Source organism: Aulonocara stuartgranti (genome assembly GCF_965226115.1).
Source record: "Aulonocara stuartgranti genome assembly, chromosome: 2".
NCBI lineage: Eukaryota > Metazoa > Chordata > Actinopteri > Cichliformes > Cichlidae > Aulonocara > Aulonocara stuartgranti.
This window is the reverse complement of record NC_138940.1, coordinates 12,279,450-12,305,297: the sequence shown is the minus strand read 5'-3', so window position 1 is coordinate 12,305,297 and position 25,848 is coordinate 12,279,450.

The following is a 25,848-nucleotide window of genomic DNA, read 5'->3' as shown; positions in this document are numbered from 1 at the left end:
AAGTGTCATACTTTTTTATTTTTGCCATGTTACTGATAGGGCACTATTTAATTAGAGACCAGATGTCCTTATAAGTTATGTGTCTATCTACATGTGAATGGGTTTAGAGTAGAGATGGCACGATACCACTTTTTTATGTCCGATACCGATACCGATATCATAAATTTGGATATCTGCCGATACCGATATGAATCCGATATAGTGTTTTTTAATCAACAAAACTGTTTTTTTAAATATCTTGCTGCATTTTGTACAAGTTCATACTCAAGTTTAAAACAACAACTACACTAAAGCTATTCTGTTATACCTGTATGCAAAAAAAAATATTTCATAGTTCAGCAATACTGATCAATCTAATAAACATAAACCTACACCATCCTCCCTATTCTGGTATTTTAAAGAGTACTTAGCGTAAATATTAAGCAACCTAACTAATAGGGTTCCAACTCCCAGCAACAACAAAAATAAATAAATAAAAAATAGGGAACCACCCCTCACGCTCCACCTCATGATGCTTAATCGACGTAATCAACCTTAATTTGATGCAGTGTGAAAAAAAATGCACAGAAATCAATTATTTTTCAAGAAATATTAAATAGATTCAACATCTTTCTTCAACAAAATTGCAGACTGCACAGATGGTACCTTCCCAAAGGAAAAAGTACTATAGCTTACTAGGGTATATATATTAGACTTAATAGTCACTATATACAGTAATTGACTTCTATTCATTTTACATCAAATTAAAACTTTGGGTGTCAGATAATTATTTATTAAAAGCTAGACATTTTAAATGAGAATAAGAAAGAAAAGTATGTCTTTGTGCCCCCTTTTCCCTGTTAATGCCCTATCGCCCCCCTTGGCTAAACTTTGCTAGATCCGCCCCTGCACAGTTACCAGCCGTCAGCTACGTAGAAAAAGATCCTGGTGTAGAAAGTAATATTAAATAAATTCTAACAACAGCTTATCAAGCTTAAACGTGCTGCTGTTGTTTTTCCGCTGGTTTCCTCTTTCTGGTGCAAAGTGGGCCAAAAACAAACAAGAGAGACGGACTCGCGACAGAAAAGCCGATCAGCTGATCATTAAGCAGTTTCATGATTGAAGTAGCTGCAAGAAGAGGCAGTCGCTCCATATATCGTTTGTTAAGCTTAACGCAGGAAAGCTTTACAAACATTCAGAGATGGACTTACACACTTGCTTTACTTCTCTCGGGATAACTTTGTCGGAGATGAAATGCCGGGTTGCTAGCGAAGCTCCAAATGCTATCCAGACCACCGACAGGTCCCGCATGCCACAGCCGCTCTATCACGTGATGCATACTGCTCCGACGTGCTAACGTTCTGAGGTGAGTTACGGCGTGTTGCAAGTTTTGTGAGGTGCTTTCGTGATATTTAATGGATCAGATTACATTTATTATTTTTCTCCGATATCCGATCCAGTAATTTAGGTCAGTATCGTACCGATACGTAATATCGGATCGGTTCATCTCTAGTTTAGAGACCGCTGCAACATTCAGAGCTGAAAAATAAAGCCAAAGGGCAGGTGCCAAAAAAAAGGCTGTTTCCAAAGGTGAGTCACCCGTGGACTCCCATGTTAAAATGTTCAAGTTTACGAGAGAAAAAGAGGAAGACCTCAGTGGAGGATCTATGATATCGTGAATGAGGACATTTATCTGACAGAGATGAATCCTAGTGATGGGGTAAGGTGGAGGCAGATCTGTGACGTAAGTCCACAAACCTGTATGTTAGCATATCACGGAGGCTTTGTCTATCTTTTATGCTCAGCCTATAGAAGTGTTTGTATCAAAGAGTCAGTTGTCATGAAGACTGATTACTAAAGCAATAGCCTTATTTAAAATCTAGAAATATGTAACGGTGTGTTCACACCGAACGCGATAGACGCAACTAAAAAGCGCCAGACGCGCGTCCAAAGCGACGATATGTTAGCAAGATGGCAGCTGTCAATCTAGCGTTTGAAGAGAGAGTTTCCCTTCTTTATTTACTGTGGAGAGCAGAGCAGCAGCGTAATAATAATAATAATAATAATGGATTGGATTTATATAGCGCTTTTCAAGGCACCCAAAGCGCTTTACAATACCACTATTCATTCACTCTCACATTCATACACTGGTGGAGGCAGCTACAGTTGTAGCCACAGCTGCCCTGGGACAGACTGACAGAAGCGAGGCTGCCATATTGCGCCATCGGCCCCTCTGGCCAACACCAGTAGGCAAGTCGGGTAAAGTGTCTTGCCCAGGTAAAGGACTGTATCACCGTACCTGGGTCCATCAGGTCCTCCACAAGCGTGAGCAGTTTGGTGAGTTTCACCACTTGCTCCAGGAGCTGCGTCTGGATGACAGCCGCTTTCAGCGGTATCACTGTCTGTCCCTCGCCCAGTTTGAGGAGCTGCTGTCCCGCATTGAGCGTTCCCGCCTTTTTTAAATTTTCTTAATAAATGGAGCTTGCCTCCAAAATAAACTAACCTCTCTTTATTCTCTTAAATAATTGGTCTTCACTATGTTCCTAGTAGTATATTTTTTTAATTGTTATAATATAAAATAAATTCTACATGTGTCAAGTTGTGTGCCAACATTTCCTGTGTAGTAGAACTGAGACATTACTCATTACAAAAATTTATTTGAAATACTATTCAAATTCTCAAACAGAAAAACATTAAACATAAATATATAAAATATAACTATTTACAGAGAGACAGGAATAAAAAGCACTGAAGAATGAATGGCTTTGGCTGGACCTGCCCCTTTGAACTAGGTCAGAGCATCACGTCACCAGGCTCCTGATTGGTTGTCGTGGCGCGACTTGAAGCTGGAGTTCAGATTTTTCCAACTCGAGCGGTAGACGTGATAAGCGCGAATGCACCACACAAACTGCAGCGCATATTTTACTTCGTGCTTCAACGCGTCATATGCGCTACTTGGTCGCGCAGATGCAGAAAAGTGTTTTCGCAAAGCAAACCTGTTTCTGAAGTTTCACGGGACCCCCAGTCGCGCTTCATCGCGCTCCTCCTTGACTTTACATGCGATAGCTCTGGTCCGTAACAGATTTCAGTACTGAGCATCAGTTTGTCAGGAAGTACAAATTTTTACCCTTTCCTGAATTTAATATGTTCTATACAGACTTCAAATGAATATTCATGTTTCACAAGGCCTCAGTCAAAGCTAAACATGGCTGTGCTTAGGCCTTCTACACAACCCTAATTCATCACATCAGTGAAGAACCTCAAGGACCAAATATTTCAGCTGATTTTTATTTATTTATATTTCCTTCAATCTGAGTTTAAAAATCAAACAAACAAACAAAAATGTTTGTTTTCTTGAATTTTATTTTCTCAAGACCTTCAGCTGATCATCACCTTACACGATGATGAGCAAAGTGTCAGAGCGATCTCCTACTTTGGAGAAGTAACACAAACTTCTAATGCACTGCGCAAAGAGTTAATGTGGCGATAAAGATTAATCTGTGATCAGTCAACAGACAACGATCCACCGCTGTGAACACGAGTTTACAGCTGTACAAGCAGCTCAGAAAGCAACATGCTAAACTCTTTAAACACAGTCTCTAATGTGAACAATAGCAACCTGATCAATAGCAATCTTGGACAAAAAACATCATCAGTCACACGTGATGTTCCTGGACAACCGTCTCCAGGGAGGAAACACAGCATTTGGTGATACCCATGGGTTCTAGACTTCCAGCATGTGCTGGGTCACTGGTGCTCATTGATGATGTGACTGTTGATTGAAGCTGAAGGATGAACTGTGCAGTGCGCAGGGTGACGCTCTCTGCAAAGCCGATCAGACAAAACTCCACAGCGCAAATGGATAATGAGCCAAAGCACTAGTGATGGGATTTCCGGCTCTTTTTAGAGATCCGGCTCTTTCGGTTCGGCTCACTAAAAAGAGCCGGCTCTTTCGGCTCCGAACCGGCTCTTCAGGTTGTTTTGTTGCTTTAATTAATTTATTATTAACAATAATATAAAATTATGCACAAAAGGAATTACTAACATAAAAACAAGTGGTTTTATTTATATATGTTTATATATAAATATATGCGGTGGCCCCTAGAGACAAAACACGTACAAACTCCAAAACACATTTCTAGCATGAACTGAACTTCCAAAGCAGAGCTACTAGATCACTTAAATTACACAATTGAAAGCATGTGTGTATTGTTTGTGTATTTATACACAGGCACTCATATATATATTCAAATAATTTAAAAAAAAGTTCATTTACCTGTTATTACCACACACCAAATCCGGTCGTTGGTACTTGCTGGCTTGTGTAGCCACAAGATAACAAAGGCTCAACACTGCGCCCAGCATCCTGGAGCACTTCTGTTGTCTTTTGTACGTGTTTTGAGTTTTTATATGCTTCTGAGTTTTTATGTGCTTCGGAGTTTGTACGTGTTTTTACGTGTTTTGGAGTTTGTACGTGTTTTTACGTGTTTTGGAGTTTGTACATGCTTCAGAGTTCGTACGTGATTTGAAGTTTGTATGTGCTTTGTCTCTAGGGGCCACCGTAAATATACTTTTATTTATTCACTCCACATAAAATGTAATAAATAAATCATATAATACAAAAATCAACTATTCACATTTCAAGTTTTAACTATTTAAATTTTCAGCTTTTTCCTTTCACAAATTTAAAGTGAAAAGAACACAAAACACTGCAAACCACAACACAATTAAATATAAATTATAATATGAAAACTAAAAGAACATGCATATTCTCTGTCATATGGACCTGCATGAATAAACTTTCTCAATCCTTTATCATCTGCAACTGAAAATAGTTGTGGATGATTACTATACCTTTCTAATGTTGTTGTCCCTGCCTCTCTTTCTCTCTCTCTGGCTCTGTTCCTGTGCTACTGAGTGTAACTACCGCCCCTCCCCCCTCTGCCCAGCGTAAAGCACAAGGCTCGCGTGCAGAGTGAAGCGGAAAAAAAGTGCGAGAGAGAGGCTGAGAGAAAGAAAAAAAAAAAACAACCCATGTGACGGCTCGCGATAAGGAGCCGGCTCGCCTCGTTCACGTCAAAGAGCCGGCTCTAAGAGCCATTTCGTTCGCGAACGACCCATCACTACAAAGCACACTGCAAAAGCAACCTAGGAGCTGCTCACAGAAATGGGATATTCTTCAGTAGTCAAGTCAGTCAACAGAGCAGCTTTTCAGTTATTAAATACAACTGAAGGCAAAGAGTTCCACAAACAAGCAGTAACTGAACATGGCTGCACTAAAGGCCTAGGAGACAGTCTCTAGAGAGGAAACACAGCATTTGGTGATGTTCATGGATCCGACACTTCGGGCAGTCATTGACTGCAAAGGAGTTTCATCCAAATATTAAAAACTATCCTCATTAATGATTTTTATACTTTATACAAAGTTGTGCTAGTTTCTGCAGTTAATTTCTGCAGTTAATTTGGAACCTCTGGAAATAAGAGACTGTGTATAATAGCGGTTGTTGCTCCTAAACAGTTAAAACCCCAAACATTAAAGCTGCATGTCAGTCATTTAAAAATCAAGTGTGTCAACCTTGACAGTGAGGAACCTCACTGTGGCTGTTAAAGACCTTCTTTATGCTCTCCTCATTGTGTGCAAATGTGTGCACAAATGTGGACAGTGTTAGAGTGTTGGACATATCCTACAGGAAGAAAAAGGGGAAATCTTTAATGCATTACTCTTGCATTACCAGTGACCAGTTCTGATATGATAGCAGAAACCTTTCTTATGATGGGGATGAATTCTGTTACATACTCATAATGACAAAAACAAGCAAAGGGTTTGAAGGATCAGTGACAAGAAAGAAGAAAAAGTCTTACAGAGACCCTTTACTGTGAAAAAAGTCTACTCGACTCACTTTGAGTCCTCACTTTTTACCTCCAACATGACAAAGATGAGCAGGATCAGCTCACTTGTCCCATCAAACAACCAATATCACATAGCCTGAAGGTAAGATGGCGCATCAGTGATAGTGCACATCAAGGGAGATGACTCTTTGCCTGTTAATTGGCCCTAGCAGGTCATCTCCACTTGGCTCTTGTGTGACTGGGATAATATGCGAGCTGGATTTAATTCTCACACTTTTTGTTCATTTGATTTTGTGCCAAAGCCCAGAGAGGAGGAGAAGAAGCAGAAGAAGAAGGAGAAGAAGAAGGGGAGGATGAGGGGGAGGTTTTAATTGAGAGGGAGTGTTGGTTGAAAAAAGCCAGAGAATGACTGGAGGTGACACATGGAGAACAAGAGTGTGGATTTAGAACATGAAAGGCAGGAGGGAGTGCGGGCGGGGTGTGAGGATGACTTGGGCCGACCCGTCGGATTGAAACACCAAGAGATGAAGAGTGACTCATCTGAGATAAAAGAGGGAAGAGGAGGCTGCTGCTGCGACAGCTAATGAAGAGAGCTCCTCCAGACGCTCTTCACATCCAGCGCTCATTGTTTATTGATGGATGCCTTGCTCCAAGCTTCAGACCAGAGCAGACGATCGCTGCTCACCCATTTAGGGGCCTTTAGCATAAAGCAACGATTTTTAAAGGCTTTTCCTCTGCTGCACTTCAAAAGCGGCCTCGGTGGCCCTGGTGTTGCAGGAAACAAGACCTTCCATGTGTCCGGAGCTTAGGGGTAATACGACTCACTGCCACTGTCACCAAATGTTACGATGCGAGAGACTTTGATGCAGCAGAGAGCGATGAAGAGCCTCCTTCTGCGAGGACTAAACAAATACTCCCTCAATTGCCTGTGAAAGGGAGAAAATTAGGCCTGTCTGCTGAAGTGAGAGCAGTACATAATCAACTGGAAGAAGTGGGAAAGGAGGTAAATGAGTTCTTGGCTGAATTGATATGCAAATGAGAGACATTTACATGACCTGCTCATACCAAGCGAGAAGAAGACTTACACCACAAACAGACACTTTGTCCAAGAATTTTTCTGGGTCACTTCAGTGATTAAACACAGACAAGCTGCTCAGCTGCAAGAGGAATCACTTTAATATCTTTGTGTTTGTCACATCTACAAGCATGCATCCATTCATGTACAGTAACAAGGATTTGTAAAGGTTGCGGTTATCGTGACCAGGTGTTCCACCTTATATGGAACCGCTCAGTGTGTTTTTCTGCTGCTTCTTGCTCCACATTTTGATGTTGCAGATTCTGCCACTGTAATTTTGCTATACTGATATTTTTCATTTTGATATACTAATATGAACAAGGAACAAAGAGGGTGGAGTGCTTCATTACAGCCTGCATCCAAACCTGTATGGGTGCAACTTACAGACAAAAGTGCGTGCTGAGTAGAGCTCAGTAACAAACGAATAAACCATTAGAACTGAAGGGTTATGTTAGCTATTGATGAAGACATGTTTATTTCTATTGTGAAGTTGGTCCACGTGGACATTAGAGGAACTGCAGTTTTAGACAAACTATGACTCAATGTAAGTACGGGACAGTTATTCTGTTATTAGAAAAGAATATGGATACGTTAGTGCAACCTAACAATCATAAAACCATGAGAATAATTTTCACTAATAGTTTGACATGAATGGAATCCACCACTGATAAAGTATGCAGACATTAAACACAGCACCATCGCTGCTTGATGAGATCTCCGCCTGAACTTGAGGATTTGTTTGTAGCAAAGTAAAAAATCCTTCTGGCCTTGTTTGAACACTCTTGAGTGTAATATGATTCCTTATCAGAAAACAAGGCCCATTGCTGGGAGAGTGGCTGTAGCTATTTAGCATCCCCAGAGAAAGAATCTACTTTTTGTTTGTGACATCAAGATTTTCACTTGGCACTAATAGCACCGCTAATCAGAGCCTGCATTTCTGTCCCAAAGCCCCCTACTGGGTTAATCAAGCCTTGTGCAGATTATGTTTTCATAAACTCTCTGACTGTTACAGCATGTTTGACAAATTATCAAATTAAATATTACAAATGTATCCAAGAAAGGTCTTATGGAGGGTTTTTTTGTTTATTTTTTTTTCTTGAAGGCTTTGTTCAAATGAAATATAGACAAGATCTAAAACACTAATTTGGGAGGTTAGTGTCGGTTTTTGAACAGAAAAGGTTGCTTGTACTACAACATCTTTTAGACTCCAGTCACACAGGCCTAGAGATCGGTCAGTGACCTCCATCTCCTACCACCTGATCACCACCAGTTGCTAAGGAACCCGTCATTTCTGGCAACATTCTGCTAGCTAGCTAGAAATAATGTGACCGTTTTTGGTCCAGCACCTTTCTTTGTGACTGATTACATGCAGCGACAGTCGGCAACTACTCACCAACTGGTTGAAGATTTTCCCTAGCAACCAGATGTTGTGACCAAGGTCTTAGCAATAAACCACCCACAGTTCAGGCTAACTCAAGTATGCAAAGGTAACCTTTCCAGGCGACCTATTCTGCTTCCGTTTTGTTATATTTATATAATGTCATGTGCCGTAGGAGTGCATGGGTGGTGCCCCTGTTTGTGAGAGGATTTCCAGGTTTTCATCCCCCAGGGTGGGGCCTTCAGCGCCTCACCTGTTCCTTGTTTCCAGGGCAATCAGCAGGGTCCTTAAGCCAGCACAGCCTACCACGCTCCGCCAGTTTGTCCTGCTACCATTGGTGGTAGGTACGACTCCTTGTGTTCCTCGTTCTTGCTCGTCTGTCTCGTGTGTAACTTTGCCATGTAGATTCTTCAAATCCATCTCTTGTTGTTGTCAGGGTTCCTGGGTCGGTGACCCAGTGTTTTCAGTTTTGTTCATGTTCAGTTTATTTTGCCACTTCCATGTTCTCACTTCCTGCTTTTCCTGTGTCAGCTCGTCTCGTGTCATTAGCCAGATTATGTTCAGCTGTGTACTCACCGGTCTCTCATTATCATCCTCATCAGTCTGTGTATTTAAGCCCTCTGTTTCTACTCGTTCACTGTCGTGTCATTGATGTTATGTTGTCGTTTCCGCCTGCGTTCAGTCAGCCAGCCATTCAGTCAGTCAGTCCTTTGTTCATTCAGTCAGCCGTCCAGCCAGCCATTTCCTACCTCTGTTCTGTTTGTTCACTCCATCGGCAATAAACACCCACCTTCACCTACCTACCTGTGAGTCCAGCATTTGGGTCTTCCTCCTCTCATCCACGACACAAATCTGGACAGTTGTGCTACTCAGCAGCGCTGGTCTGGTTTTGTGGAACTACACCAATCAGTCTATTAACCAAAGGTTTCCTACTCACCTGGTTCATCCTGCCTGTGTGTCTCTCTTAGATCTCTCCTCCCTCTGGGCCCCTCCGTGCGAGCTGGTTTTCACTTGCTACGGCTCCTGTTAACATTCTTAATTGAAACCCATGTTCTAGTCTGAGTTTTGCTCCCTTCTATAAATAAACCTTGTAAATAGTTCATAAACTTTTTTGAGTCTGCTTTTGGGTCCAAACCTCTCTCGAGCCTCCAGTCTGTGACACATAGGTGCGTTAGGTTTGTAGTTGTAGTTGTAGTTTTTGGATAGTGAATAATTCTTGTTGTATTTTTGCCTCTGTACACCACCACTGAGAATTTCAATTCAAATAATGACAATCCAAGAATAAAAAAAATAATATGGAAATGGTCATTTGCAAATCAGTCCCACTTTACCAAAACAGTTCCTCATTGGTTTGTTGAACGACACTAAACATTTGTAAATCCAATATCATAACCATTTATTTGATAGTTTCCTATATTCAGTTTGAAATTTTACAGGCTAAACCTACTCTATGATGTTTAGAACATTATAACATTTAGTTGTGGATGAAGTATAATCCCAGCTCAACAACTTGTATTAATAATAATAATAAGTGGATGACATACAGTCATAGGACTAATAATGGCCACTGTTCTGCTCTAGTTTTACTTTTAATACAGTTGGGCAGGAGTGCAGACTTATAAGCAACATGTACTTAGAGTGGCCATTATGGATAGCAGGTCTAGCAAAGCCTTTATTGTTGTTTGTTTTTACTGTATTCCATAAATATACCATCTATAATTCATCAGAAGAAGAAAAAACTATTTTGGTGTTTTAAAGGTCTAAAGGGATGTCTGAATAAATATTTAGCTAATAGATGTATATGCATAAACACGCCTACGCACCAGCTCACTATATGCATATTTGTTTAAGCACATAACACTCAAAGCTCTGAACGTTATTCTCAAAGCCTTCTGCTCCACCTGCAACAGTTTCTGCAGTAAATCTTCTCATAGACAGGTTACCTTACATAAATATCCCAGATAAGGCTCACAGAAAAGGAAAGTGTTTTATGCCATAAAAATCCTGAGACAAAAAGAAAAGTCTATAAAAATGAGGGTTGGGTGACCTGAGATAGTTTATTCTCACACACAGTCATCTGAGCACACTTACTGCTAAGTCTGGAGTTCTAATTAAAATCTAGAGCTGTTCATAGTTTTTGCTGTATAGGAGAGGAAGCTGCTTTTTATACAGCGAAAAAAAGTTCCCAAAAAGTCAAACTGAGCCCGACTTCCTCTTGTGTCACCTTTGCAGTTTTTCCAAGGTGGTGAAGCGCAGGTTAAAAAGTTAAAAACAGCACAACAAACAGTCGTCACTGGTGCAGCTAATTAGCAGGTTCCCCCCAAAAAAGGGCTGATATTGAATGAGACGAATGGCTGCCTGCGGGACTGGGGTGATAGATGGATGACACCAACTCCCTGCGGCAATGGCAGACGCTGAGTTGAGCGGGGGGGGGGTGCTGTCATCCTGAGGACAGCGGGATGGTAAACAGGTCTGTAGGACAGCCTCTGGATCTGCAGCTGTAAGTCCCCGCTGAGTCGGATATATGGAGCACGGAGTGGCTCTGAATCGTTTGACTTTTGGGTATTCGTGATTTACCTTCAAAGTAATGAAAGGACTTTTGTATAAGATGGTATTACCAGATCACTTCGCTGTTTCCTGCACCAACCTCATTGTGACCATATACAGCTAGCGAATGTGCAGATATACAATGAAAGTTAAGGGCCAAAGAAAATCTAACACCTGAAACTCAATTTTAAATATTAGAAGAACATTGAACCTTATGCAAATGTTAAGAATGCACATATCACTAAACCGGTCATTAATGCTGACTTCATGCATTGCACAGAGTCTGCATGTTGCCTTGAACAGCTCTAAGAATTTCAATCACAACAAAATGATTGTGACTTGTTCAATCTACAGAAACACTGCTGAACAAAGAAGTGTGGAAGTCAGCAATTTTAGCCATGCCAACAATGCACGTCAAAATTCTCATAGGACCAGGTGATGCCTGCTCGGGGTAAAGCTTTGAGAACTGTGTGACGTCATAGTTGTGAAATTTGAATTGCTTGGAATCCATAAATATTTCCATATTGCTTCCACTGTGTGATGCCGCAGTTTTCAATAATCTTTTACTTTAGCATTATGTTTCACTTTTTTGGTTATACTTGTTATTAATGGTGAAAGTATTTTCCAAACCCTCTGACTCTCATCACCTTGTGTCAAATACTGTCATCCTGTCAGAAGCTGCTGGCATCACAGAGATAAGCAGCAGGTGTCCCTTGGCACTGGCTCCTTACAGACTGGGTGCAGCACATTTGAGCGCAGAGATAACTGTAGCTCTTTGAAAGAGGACTAAGTCTGCATGGCAGGAGACTGCAGATCGTAGTCTGTTTGAGAGCTTTGTGCTCTTATTTCACTGTTTTGCACTTGCTTCTTGCTTTTCCTTTTTCTTGGTGGTTAGGTTTAGACCTTTACCTCACAGTCTAATTCTATGGTTTCGCCATCATATTAAGCCTGCACAGTGAAAAGTGATGTTTAGTGCATTCAAATGTGACAGCAAGGAGACTTTTTCAAGCTGACAAACTGGAAGTGAGAGACCACTTTTAGAGGTAACCTTTCTATACATGAAAGTGGCAGTTTGTGAAATGTTTTTTTCTTTTTCTTTAAGAAAATAGTTTCATTTTACTTTAAGTCTAAAAACATTTCTGTTACACCTCAGCATGATGGGGCGTATTTAGCTTCTTCCATGTTCTTTCACAATTTCAGCAAGAGCAAAGTATTTTGAAAGAGGTCAGTCATGCAGAGTTAGCCATTTGTTAACTGCAGCACGACGACTTGTCTTCGTTAAATAAGACAAAACGTGAAGTGGAGGAGAGCAGAACAGCGACATGAAATGATTGTTGTCTATTTCAAAAGACAAACTTCCATTTTGATTGCATCATAACAAACTGGTGCATCAGCTTTCTCATTTGAAAGTGTGATCAGAGAGGAAACACACATGTCTAAGCTCCTCATTAAAAATGGAGCTGTCAAATAAATATATGAAGGGGAGGTACTCAATCATTAGGCAATAAACACAATGTTAAATCCACACACACACACACACTGAGTCAGTCTTGGGGGGGTCTTTCCTCAGCAACCTCTGACTGTAAAGCTCTTTTCATGGTGGTGAAGCTGAGAGCGGCAGGGTGGAGGTTTGGTTCATCCTCCCGTGGAATTGGATTATTTCTGGATGGGGAGAAAAATCCCTTTCCTCCCTCCTCCACCCACAGCCCCCTCCTCTCCGCAGAGACGGACACGTGCAGTTCATCATGGAGATACACCCGCGCTCTGCTGGCGTCTGTGGGCAGGAGGGGAAATTCAGCTTGTGCTATGACCTCTTTGTGATACCTGCAGGTTTGAAAAATCCGAGGTAGTAAAGAAAAGAAAGGTGTTGAGGATTTATACACACCCAGAAGCCTTCTATTCTTCTAGCCTTCAACTATAAGGAAAGAAAGACGAAAATACAAGCTCACTCAATGAATTAAACTGGGAATTTGTTTCATATTGTAACCCAGAGCTCTCAGCATTTTCTGCTTGTTGCCATAATTTTACACACTGCATCAGGTCACATCTGCAAGGTGAGCATTTACAGTTGACTTCAAGTATTCCTCGCCCTGGTTTTTTTAATTACTTATCAGAACATTACTTATGTCGACTAGCCTGGAAACAGCTCAGAAGCTGGAGTTTTCGTCTTTCGTGTGGTAGATTCATAAATAGTCGTCCATGAGAAAATCCATGAACGTACTAAGACTAAATATTGAATAACGTCAGACAAAAGTAGCACCATGTGTGCTTGTTCAGCGTCTGCAGCTTTGCTGCTGTTAGGGATCATTTTATTGTTTTGTAGCCACATGCTAAATAGCCACATTTGACATCACCTTTAAAGGAAAGTGTTGTAGATTTTGGGAGCTACAGATTTTGTCTAAATGGTACAGTTTGCATTCCAACCAGGTGAAAATCTAGAAAAATAAGGAGACATTAACTGAAATGAAACCTCAGATGGGTCAATAGTGACTGGATGTTAATGATTAGCGCTAGAACTAAAGGAGGGGTCACACCTTTTGACCCCATGGTATTTAAAAAATTGTGAATCTCTTAAATTAAAACCCCATCATCTCATATTTCATGGCTTTTCCTAAAATGAGCTTATTCATCAAATACTGAATTTGGGTGTGTGTGGGATCAAATACATACATACACACACACACACATATATATATATATATATATATATATATATATATATATATATATATATATATATATAATGAGCCCTTATAGAACTGCTGAGGACATCATTTTGACCCCACACAAATTAGTGTAAAAACCACTACTACAGCACACTGCAAACATTTTAACTGAAGGCTGACGTTTTTTTCTGGGAAGTCCAAGTATCTTCAAGCAAGACCGTGCTAAACCGCATAATGCATCTATTCCAAACAGCATGGCAGCTAAAAAGTTTACATTTCTTCTGGACTAAAAAGCTGAAATAAGGCTTTTTTGTCACTGGTCATTTTGGGACAGCGTAATCTGTCTGTGGACTGGTGTGTAATAAAAAGACAAATAATACAGAAACGATCACCATCAGTTTTTCATGGGAAACTGGTCTCACTGACTGATAGAGCTGTGCAGGAAAGTGTGACTTTATCATGGTGGAAGCAAGACAGTAAGACAAAATTCATGACAAAGTTTTCCAAATATCTTCTTTTGCTGCTGGTTCAGTGAATTTTGATCAGAGATGTGATGAATGAGGAGTTTTGGCATGTCCATGTCTGCCATCGGGTGAACAAGGGCAACGTGGTGGTTGTTGAAATGGTTTTGTGAGCTTTTAGCTGAGATTCTGATGTATTTGTGGATACCACACGTGTCTATATTTAAATAACAGATCTGCACAGCTGCAAACATGGACCTGTGAACTTTTAAAGAAATGTTGCTGTCATAAAATTCAAAATAAGCTAATATTTTCCTAAAAATGGTCAACTTTCTCAGTTTGAACATTTGACAAGTTTTCTATGTTCTATTGTTAATAAAATATCGTTTTATGTTATATGCATATCATGACGTTGAGTTTTTATTCAGATTTTATATTTCATCCAAAGGTATTTGGAATTAAGGGCGTTCAGCATATGAATGAAAACGCAGTCAACTTTTATGTACCGTATCCTCTTTTAGATCATCGCTTAGATTCTCATTCAGGGCTCTATATGGATCAGTCCCTCAGCATTTGACACGGCAATTTGATACTCGCTGGCAAACATAAAAAGAAAAGAAAGAAAGAAAGAAGAAGAAGTATCCAATATCCAGCAGAGAAACACATATTAGCTCAGGTTTGGTCATATTAGTGTTAAAAGCTTCACAAAGTGATGGCTCAGGCTTTTAAATCAAATATCCTTAGCATTTCAAATGTTCTTCGTACTAGAATTATCATTTATAGCTTTATGATCTAACTGAGCGCACATCACCATATCTGATATTGGAAATGCTGTTGTGTAAACAGCAGGCAAAACCTTCCTCTCAGCAGAGTAATGAGCTGGGAAAAAAGAAACTCCTGAAGCCTTCCTCCTGTTGTGTATTCAGAGCACGTTGGAGTAAAATAAGTCAGACAAGTGTAAAATGTCACTGTACAGCTTTAATCTGAGGCTGAAAATGATCCTAACAAATGTCAGCATCAGCTAACCTTCATGCTGAGTGGAAACTGCCATCTGATCAATTACATCCTCAGGCCTGCTGACCTTTCCCATCATTTGTTTAAAGGAGAATGCCATTTGATTAGCCCTAATTGGTCTGCTTTAGCTGGCTGTCGTTACGTCGCTGTCGTTAACGAGAACGTCCTTCGCTTTCTTTATGCTGCGACTTGAACCAACAGGTGAAGATTGATTTCGGAGAAATGACCTTAAATGACTCCATCTGATTGGTCAATTCAGAGTATAATCAAAGTCAAACATGAGAGGAAACTGCGGCGCGTTGAGTAAGTTCAATGCTGTTTATGAATGTGGGTCCCCACAAGCGAAAAATTATCATTTACAATTTCATTTAATTATATTAAACTAATTTCAGCATATTGTGGAGCTGTTATTGTATTATTAGATTAGTTCTTATTTTTATGTAAATTATTGTTTTTATGAAGTTTAGTTTCAGTGAGTTTGCAAAAGCAGATTTTTTGTTCAGGTTCAGTTTTTGCTGTTTAAAAATGTTTGCTTTCAAGTTCACATGTGCAAACGTTTTTTATTGTTTTTTTATTGATATAATTATAATATGCTTGTTATTGTGCAGGGGCGAGTTTAAGAAGTTCAGAATAGATATTATAACACAAACAACTAACTCATTTTCCAGTCTCAGTAAAAAAAGATGAAGAACTTCCCTGATACAACAAATCTGTGATTCACCAATGTTTTCAGACATAAATTTGTTACATTATGAACAACTTGTTCCTCAGAAAACCTGTAATGAGTAATTGTGAGAAATTAATTAAATGTGTAACAGTATCAAATCACATGCAACTTTTTCACACTTGATCTGTTTTATGGTTTTTAATTCGGTGAGTTTCTCTTCTCTTGACTTTTTTCATCTTTTGCTACTCTGTAACTCAAAATGTTTTTGTTTTGTTTTTTCATATTGACTTTGATGTTCAGACTTGTCCCACAGTGACTGTCTCACATGAAACTGTATTTAGACTCTGTTATTTGTATTTATACTTCTGCTTCATCACTGTTTTCTCCACTTCACCTCCAGGTAGACATGTTGGAGCTTTCAGAATGTAACTAACAGACATAAAATGGCAACAACTAGACTGGCTGGTGCATGCATTTCATGGATCTGACACAAATTTAGAATTTTGTGTGAGCACTCATTTTTTTGAGCACATTTTGAGTACATTTCTACTTTTGTAAATGGGGGAATAAACTTTCTAGTCTAGACTTTCCCAGCAACCAAGTTTTCAAATGTTTGCTGGCTTTGCCCCAAAATAAGAATTCACTAGCTGGGCCCACGTCCTCATTTTAGGTTTGACAGCATTTTAGTAGGTAAAGTTAAAGCTTTGACATAAATTGAGCTGCGGTTTGGGGAAGGCCTCGAAGGGGACTGGCAGATTCCCATGCACTAAATAGAAATGAAGAAGTTAAAGAATTGTGAACAAGGAGGGAGGGTGGGGCACGTAAACGAGAATGAACATCTTGCAGAACTGGGGGAACCTAGATGACAACCGGAAGGAGCGTGTTTGGAGGCGTGGTCCTGCTCCTGAAATTCCGATACATAATCTCCATTTAAAAAGAGTTTTTCCTCTTTTTATATGGAGGGGTCGGTGCGTTGGTGGTTCTTGGTGTCCGGGGCTGGGCGCTCAGGTATGTACCAGCTCACTCCCGGTGACTACTTGGCGGGGCCTGGTGCCTGTTGCTCGGTCAGGCCTCTTCCGGGGCAAAGGGGGTCCTCGGGCCTCCGGCTTCTGGGCCTGCGGCTCAGTTCACTCTGGCACAGCTGGCAGCTGGCAGCTGGCAGAGCCGGCGGGCACGCCACTGCAGCCCCCTCTGGCTTCTGCTCCGTGGCTACTGGGTGACCGACCCCTCATCTGGGGCTCTCCTCAGCTCTTCCCAGGAGGGTGGCACGGATGCTTCTCCAGTGGTCCCCTTGGGCTCTCTCTCTCTGGGGCCTCTGGATGTCTGGGGCCTGGATCTCCTCTATGCCTGCTTCATGCCCTGGGGGACAGGGCTATGGCTCTCTACATCCTCTAGCAGACCGTTACATGGGGAAACCTTTTGAATACAAGTGCGCTGATCCACACAGGTGTGCACACGGGTGTTCACTGTTCATAGACATAAACTACACCTTTATTGGCTGCTATTTCCAAGCACATTATGCGCTGTCGGTCCTACGTGCTGCACAACAACATTCAACATTTCGTATTTACTGCTGTTTACACTTAGCTAGATTAACGTGATGGTGTTGTGTTTAGTATGTTGCTCTGTTTTTTTTGCTTGTTTTCTCTTCTTTTTCTCTCAATAGGTGATCCAGGAGATTTTTTTTTCTTCTTTCTCTTTTTAAGTGCCCTTTCTCACTGTCCCTCTTCCCTTCTGTTTTTCTTTTCCTCCATCTTTCTTTCTCCCTTTCCTATCCCTCAGTCATGTCTGTCCTGTCTGTAACAACTGAAAATAAAATAAATAATAACAACAAAGGTTGATCAAATGGACCAATACGGCTGATCATTCTGTAGATGCGGTTGGAGTGAGTCTGGGGGTCGTCCAGGGAGAAGCCAGAGGACAGCAGTGCAGTTTCGAACAGCAGGATGATGAGGTCCTTCACAGCCTTGTCGTTCTTGTCAGCCTAAGCCTTCTGCCTGAGGATTTACTTTGCCATTTGGCAAAGTAAATCCACTGGGTATCCTTGTTGGTCTTCAGACAACAATTCTGACGGCTGAAAAACCAAAGGGGACAGGCAAAAAAAAAAAAAAAGAAAAGAGTTTTTCCTCCCTGGCATGGACAGTTACACAACTTTCCCACTTTGTTACCCACTCAACATGATCAACTTCTCATGATCAATAAACACCTAATTCACCGAATGCACACAGTAAGCCAAGAAAAAAAGACACCTGCCTACACCTTTATTAGATCGATAGTTAGATAGATAGCTTGGTTCTTGGCTCTTTTATAGTGTAGTAAGTGCCATGTCTGCCCCTTTTATAAGGTCTCTACTTCAGCAAATACAAAATCGGTGACACAGAACTAAAATCTAAACCAGGATCATCTTGGTCCGGAATGTCCTGCTTCCCACACTTGTCAGCTTTCTACTGTCTACAAACTGTTAAAAGCAAAAAACATTCCTCCAAATGCTCGAAAACGTCACGTACGTCTCATGTGTCCTCTGCAATGAATGAATCCTACTGAAATACAAGCAAGAACCTCTGTGGGTTTACAGTGTCATGATGAAATTGGTTGAAAGACAACAAATTTACCCTTGTTTGTCCAACTGCCACGCACGATATCTCAAACGCTGATAGGATTAAGACTTTCATTTTTCTTCATTGTAGCGCAGTAATGCTATTCTGCGTTGTCTCCAGATGCTTCTCTTCAGAAATGTCGTGAAACAAGCTGACTTGATTTGGAAACAGGTTGAAATACTCGAGTGCAGAATAAATGAATGAGCCAAAATGTTTGCTTGTTTTATTAAACAAGAATTTTACAGTCTACGTTGGAAAAATTGACATGTTGAGATAAGGAATATGATTTGGTAAGATGCACATTTTCTCGCAGTGTCCCAGAGATCTGTGTTTGACAAATTTAGGGAGTTGATGCATCTCATTTCAGCTGAATTCCAACATCTAAAATGACTCTGATTGGCCCAGTGGGGAACACCAAATACAAGCTCAAAACAAGCGTCATATTTGTCAGTGATTGGCCCTGGTGGTGCTGGTGAGGGGTGGGCTTGTGCTCGCTGCAGCTTGGTTTTCACTACAGCTTTTTTAAAGCCACCACGCTGCAGTTCATCCACATGTCGCCAAAATAGAAATTATTCATGTGTTGTGACATGAAATGTTCATGTATGCCCACAAAAGGTTCTGCATGTGATGGCACAGATGCCAAAAGCAGGGGTAAGAAAAGAGGGGTTCTTTACTTTGTACATAAAATCAAAAATATAACAGGGCCCTTTCACTCTGAAAAGGGAAAGGAAATGTCACTTTATGGAGGGAAATGTGCAACTGCCAAAAGGAGAAAGTACACGCTCCTTAAATGGAAAAGAAAAAGGTGTGAACTGAAAGACGAGCAGGCTGACATTTGCAAGTATTTATTATTATTTAGAAATAGATCAGAGACGATAGTAAGAGAAGAGGAACGGAAGCCTAAAAGTAAAGTAAATTATTATGAACAAGGGCCGTAAGGTGCCAGAGAATAAAGTAAAAGGCTAAAAATAGGAAGCAGGAAGGAGTAACTGAGAAACACTATCAGTATACCCAGATGGAAGAAGATCCCATTCTCTCTCTCTCTCTCTCTGAGGGTAAATGTTTAAATTTTATGTACATGCTCAATGTCAGCTCTGAGGTCACGAGGGCTAAAAATAAAATCTAAAGTCAAACACAACTGCATGAAAAAAAAAATCAAGAGTTTCCTCCAAGATGTCTGCATACTTATTTACACTAAATGCTATTCATTGTCTGCTGTGTGTTTTATAACGTCACTCAGCGCTGGGGTCAGGACCAAAGTATTTGTCCCGTAATCTGTCTGCAATCTACTTCAAGCAGTCAACTCTGTGTCATACACACTAATGTGATTCTCTGTGATCATCTCAAATACTACATACGACCTCCCGAACTACCAGTAAAGCTGCTACATTTCCTCCCATCTCTCATTTTGATGCATTGCAGCCTCCCGTTTAAACTTCTCCAGCACCTCAACATCCAGCTGCATGCTTCAGGAGGACCATACACAGTGTAACAGGTAAACATAGATACCATGATAACACTGACAACATCCATGACAACAGTTTCATTTTGAAGCCTCGTATTTTGCCATCTTGGTTTTACATATGAGATGTGACAAGGAGGGGTGAACCTCCTGCTCACTGCACAATGATTTTTCAGTTACATGTTGTATTTGAAAAATATGATCATAACCAAGACTTATGTAACCCAGGTCCCACGTAGCTATGGTAAAGCTAGAGTATATAGTACAATGAGACTGGGCCTGGGTTCGTAGTGCTACTAATAATGATAACTGATACCCTCTAATTTAACTAATAAGGACCACCACAACTGTATTTTACACAAATCTATCCCTCACCAGGTATTTATTTAGACAGCAAAGAAATTAATATAAACAGTTACTTTTATAAAATGAATTGAATTAAAATAAACAAACAAAAAATACTGTAAATGTGACTACATGGATTATAAATAAAGATTATCCACACAAAATACCTCTTTCTTAGGTGCCAACTGTTATTTCAGTTACAACAGCTCACACCTTTAAAATGGATGAATTTCAACCTTTGATAATAACTTTGATTAAAACTACACACTTACTCAAATTAAACCAAATTTGTAACAGTGGGCCCACACACACACACACACACACTTTAACCTGTCCACACTACACCTGTAGCACGGTGCTTGTTGCAGGCCTGATTCGAAGTTCGGGTGCGGTGAGGCCTAAAACTGATGGCCGCTTCACTCAAACTGAGCCATAAACAAAATACGTGCTCTTTAGTTCCAGTTAGTACTCACGAGTCCAATGAGTTTGTTAGTGGGGCAATCAGAAACGGGCAGTTAGTTCACCAGTAGTGAAGACAGTCAGGGGTAAGAAAACAGTCAGGGGCGAGGAAACAGCCAGGGGTGAGAAAACAGCAGGGTCCATCCGGGCAGAAACCTCTCTCTCCCTCTCCTTTCAGAGCGTCCCTCGGCTTCTAAACATATTTAAACACTTGAGCTACAATACCAAATGCTATCACATAACGATTTAGCATTAGCATGCTTTGACTGAAAATCACAGAGCTAAACATACAGCATGGCATCACAGCACATAACGCGGTAAGCTGCGCTAATTAGCAAGCCGCTAGTTAGCATCACATATCACGCTATTTTATCACTATAACGAATAGTTACAGTACAAATGTCAAGGCACACAGTCTCATTTACCTCTTGCAGATCACAAATAAGTAATATCAGGACCACGGGTAGTCGACCTCAACGATACACTTAGATGCAAAATCCACACCACGTTTGCCTTACGACATCTCTCTCTTCAGACTTAGCTTCTGTGTCCGCTCCCACAGATTCACACAAACAGTACCACTCGTCCCGCCCCCATAGCAGAGAAGAGTGACGTTGACTGGCTCGTCAGCACAACAACCAATGACAATACAATATTGAGATAACTGACATTAGATGGGTAAATAAGCTTAGGTTACACCCCAACATATTTATTGTGCACAGAAAATGAACTCTAAATCATGAAACCCTTATATTTATTGGACTCTTAACTGTAAATGAAATACATTTGTATCCAAGCATATGATTTTTAAACCTTTTATCAACTATTTATATTTTAACCATTTCTTATAACAGTAGACTTTTTCTTTATACTGCAAGCCCGAATAATTGCAGACAGGGCTACACTTACAAAATAGACAATTTCTTTTATTCAATATGACCCAAAGTGAGTGACTAAAAAGGAAAGAGTTTGTAGAGATCGAGACAGCGAGCAGTTTTCTTCTACACTTCTAAAGGAACAGAAGTTGTTTTTTTTTTTTGTACTTCAAAAAGAATTCAGCTCAAGGGCACTTCAGCACTGGCTGCAGGCTTTCTCATTTCTCATTTCTCATTTCCAGAAGCAATGTCTGTCTTTTATGATGTCTATGGAAAGGATGTTACTCATCATTCCTCAATTTCAATTTTTCATTTCAAGGAATTAAGGAACTGTATTTGTGAACATGAATTTCAAACTGCGTCACTTTGGGACTCGACTGGTGACATTTCACTGCAACACATGAACAGATGAGAATGCAGACTGAAAAAAGCCTTAAGAGACCGAATGGAATAATGCAATAAAGAACGGGTGGAGGAAAGAAGCCAAAAGCAGGGAGATAACATAGGAGGAAAATGTGAAGTAAGGATGTTAAAACAAGAATAATGAAAAATGAAATCAGTTATCGTTCATATGAAACAACCTCAAGAATAATGAAAAACGGAATAAGAGAAATAAGACAGAAGTAAACATGGTTAAAAACTGAAATGTATGGAATACATGCAGAGCTTGAACTCTTTGACTCAGCATGATAAATCACCCAGGATTCAATGGGACGTCAACAACGCGTCCCAGAGCCTCAGTGCTACGGCTGCAGCATTAACAGGAGATTGATGGAGATGTACAGAGTCCTGGTGTACACAGTCTCATGGTCTTTGCTCTTCACCCCACCATCCATCATGATTCGAAACCTATACACTGCTGCATGCATGTACACACATCCATCAGGGACGCAGTCAGGAAGAGTAAAAGCAGGAAATCAGTTATCGTTCATATGAAACAACCTCAAGCTGAGCGTCAAAAAGAAGAAAAATAAATCGAGAAATGAATATTTTAAGTCCCCGCCAGCCTTCGTCTGCTGATGAGAATCATTTCAACATCATCTTCGGATAAATTGAAAGTTTTCAATAAAAGGCTGCAAGGTTATGAAAAAAGTGTGGTTAGAAATATCTGCTCTTTTTTTTTCTTCCATACATTCATGGTCAGTGTTAGCGCTGGTTGGTCACTCTCTTAAGATAATGCATCAGCTGGCTACTTATGAAACACAGGCCTGAGCACTAAAATGAAGAAAGTCATACTGACTGAACACAATACCTATAAAACATTTAAAACGCTCTCACACTTTTACAGCTATGTACTTCCCAATGGCGCAGTCACCTAGTTGTAGCTGCTAGCTTAATTAGTGCTTACATTCACTATCAGCTTCAAGCTAACTGACGCCTGAATCGTCAGCGTGGCTGCTTTTTGTTAAAATGATTGCCCAAATGCTGAGTCTAAATTCTGCAGCAGTTTGCATGTCACAGATCAATTACCAACGATGTGTATCCTAAAACTAGACGATAACGTTTCTGTTAGGATGGTGCACCAACATTTTGTGCTTCAGGTTTGACTGCTAACATGTCAAGATTGGCATATTTTAATATGTTTGGTCTAATTAAAGTTTTAGAACCACCAACAGCTTCGTCAGCTTCAGTGACTGTTTGTAGCAACAGCGAAGCTAGACATAAACTACACCTTTAATTACAAGCTAAAGTAATTTAAAAAATCTCTGTTATGACTTCATTAAAAAGCTCACTCTGGACAGGTGGCCAGCCCATCAAAGGGTCCACACAGAGACACAGTCAGCCACACACTCACTTAAAGCACCAATTAACCTGTAAAGCATGCATTTTGTTGGGGGGAGGACGCTGGAGTACCCTGAAAGAACCCATGTAGATAAAAGGAAAACATCCTCCACACAGAAGAAAGCCTTCAAGCTGTGAGTTGACAGTGCTAGCAAGCAGATGCACAGTGATAAATAGAGGCAAAATTTTGTAAAAAGTCTGTAATTGTCCAAAAATGTATTAACCTAACTTTTCTAGTCTCTACCGGAAGATTCAGACCAAGAACCTTTCTGCTGTGAGTTGTTGATGCTAACTTTTACAACATCATGCCACCCAGTCAGTGGGTTAAACAAGCCAGCAGTTAAGCAGACCAGTCGACCAAGATTTTCTTTGATTGACTGCAGACAGTAAATGTACAAGGAGGTTTCCAACAACAAACTTGCACCTATTTTGTCTTGGGATGCCAGTTGTTCTTTTTCTTTCATATTTGTGCCAACAACTTCTATGATATGTTTTTTTAAACTATCAAACTCTCACAGTGCTTTGCTGAGATTTGAAAGATGCGTATTGACTATTTGGACAGTCTCTGCAGCCTGTAGTTACCCAAAATACACTCTTCGGCATAGGTTTGCAGAAATCTTTCTGTCTTTTCAGGAGCATAATTCAAGTATAGGAAACAGCTTCTGAAATCATACAATCTATAAACACTTGTTGTTTGTGAGATGAAACTGTTACCTTGGACTGTTGTCATTTACTCTCGTTTCAGACCTTTGAATTGCTACCCACATCTCTGATTTGTTTAGGGATAGAAAGAGGCTTTTGTGTAAGTTCAATAAGAAATATCCTGTACCTCACATCTGTTTCCAGTCCACAGTGTTTAATCAAGCCCTGCTGATCTTTCCTCTTCTACGCTTCCACCTTGTGAAACCCACCGCATTCTCAAACTTGGATTCATTATTCTGATCCAGTGACCTCTTGTCTGCCTTCCCCAAATTCCCATCGATTAGGTCATTACTACTCTAAAGTTCTGCCTCTCAGACTCCCACACTCTTCCAAGACGAGAGACATTTAATGCCTTCAAAGCTCTTAACTGACAGAGGATGAACTAAGGGTCTATCAAATTCGTTTCATATCATGGGCCACATGAGGCCAATTTGATCTTAAGTGGGCCAGACCACCTAAATAAAGTATTAGAAAACATAGTGGAAAAAACTGTTTCATATTTTATCTACTACATACTACTGCATAACTGACAATGGGTGATGGCTTTGTAAGGAGACAAACCACAAAGCTGACCAATATACAGTCCAAAATTCGTTGGCAGGTTAAATCCTTTTGGAGGGGCCAGTTGTGGTCCCTGGGCCATATATTTGACACCACTGTTCTACACTGTCTCTGAATGTCTGAAATTTAGACAGCTCTTGCAACATTACCCACTTCACTAGTGCAAAGTCTTGAGAGTTCTGCATTTCCAGTCTGTAGGATTGTAATCAAATCAGCCAGAATGCCTGGCAGAGTGTGTGTGTGTGTGTGTGTGTGTGTGTGTGTGTGTGTGTGTGTGAGGAGTCATACAGCGCAGTTCGAAATGTCAGGGCTCGATTGATTTCTTCTCCCTCTGATTAATTCATCTTGCACTCTAATGTTCTGCATAGAAAATTGTTGAATGGCATTCAGCGAGATTAAAACCACAAACAGCGCTTTTCATAATTTGACAGGTGATTGGCAGGAGGCAGACTCCTGGTTGATTGCATCATTAGGGGATTTTTTTCCCCCAAAGGGGAATTAAAAGCACCATCAGCCTTTGCTACATCCATGTGGCCTCGTTGAAACACTGCTGCTCTGCCTGTCAGTTCACTTAATAACTCTCTCACACACACTGTTTCCGAGTGTGAACATGGACTGTGAGTGCTGACTGATTGTTCTTTGGTTGTTTCATCATCTGAAAGAACAGATACTCTTAAATTTAAAAAAAATAAATCATGAGAATCGTTAAATAAGTCATTTTTTAGCCATCTTTGCAAGATGGTCCAGATTAAAATCTCAGCAGCTGTTAAATGGATCACTATGCAATGTACACTTGATATACATAGCCCTAATGAATAAATCCTACTTACTTTTGTCAAACCATGATTGATTCACTGAATGATCAATACGCCAAAGTGATATTTTTAGAGAAACATTTAAATACTATTAAATCAATACTACTTGATTGATTCATTAATATGGCATTTAGGGCTGAGATTTATGTCCCCCTTTCCATCCATCCATGCACATACACAGAAAGCTAGACAGAGAGCAAGAGACAACATATATCAACAGACATGAAAACAGATATGACACTGTGAAATGCACTATACACAGGTACACACACACTCAGGTCTTTATCACCAGGTTCCACATTTATTTACAGTGTTCCCAGACTGAACACAGTCTGACAGCTGTCGGTCCCAGCTGATTTCCCTCTTTTCCGCTCCTCTCCGTCTCACTATAAAAAGGGAAGGAAACCATTATCAGTCCAAATCGCCATCAGCTGTTCTCACCGGCATCTCCAGCACCGCCCCGTTGAGCCCACTGCACCACTCCTCCCCTGCAGCCGCGCCCAGGACCACACCTCCGCCACAGACACCAATTAAGTCATATAGAGCATGAAAGGATGCCCTGCAGTGTAGGTTGGTTGTAAAGCAGCTTACAGAGCTGGATGCACAGAAGGGT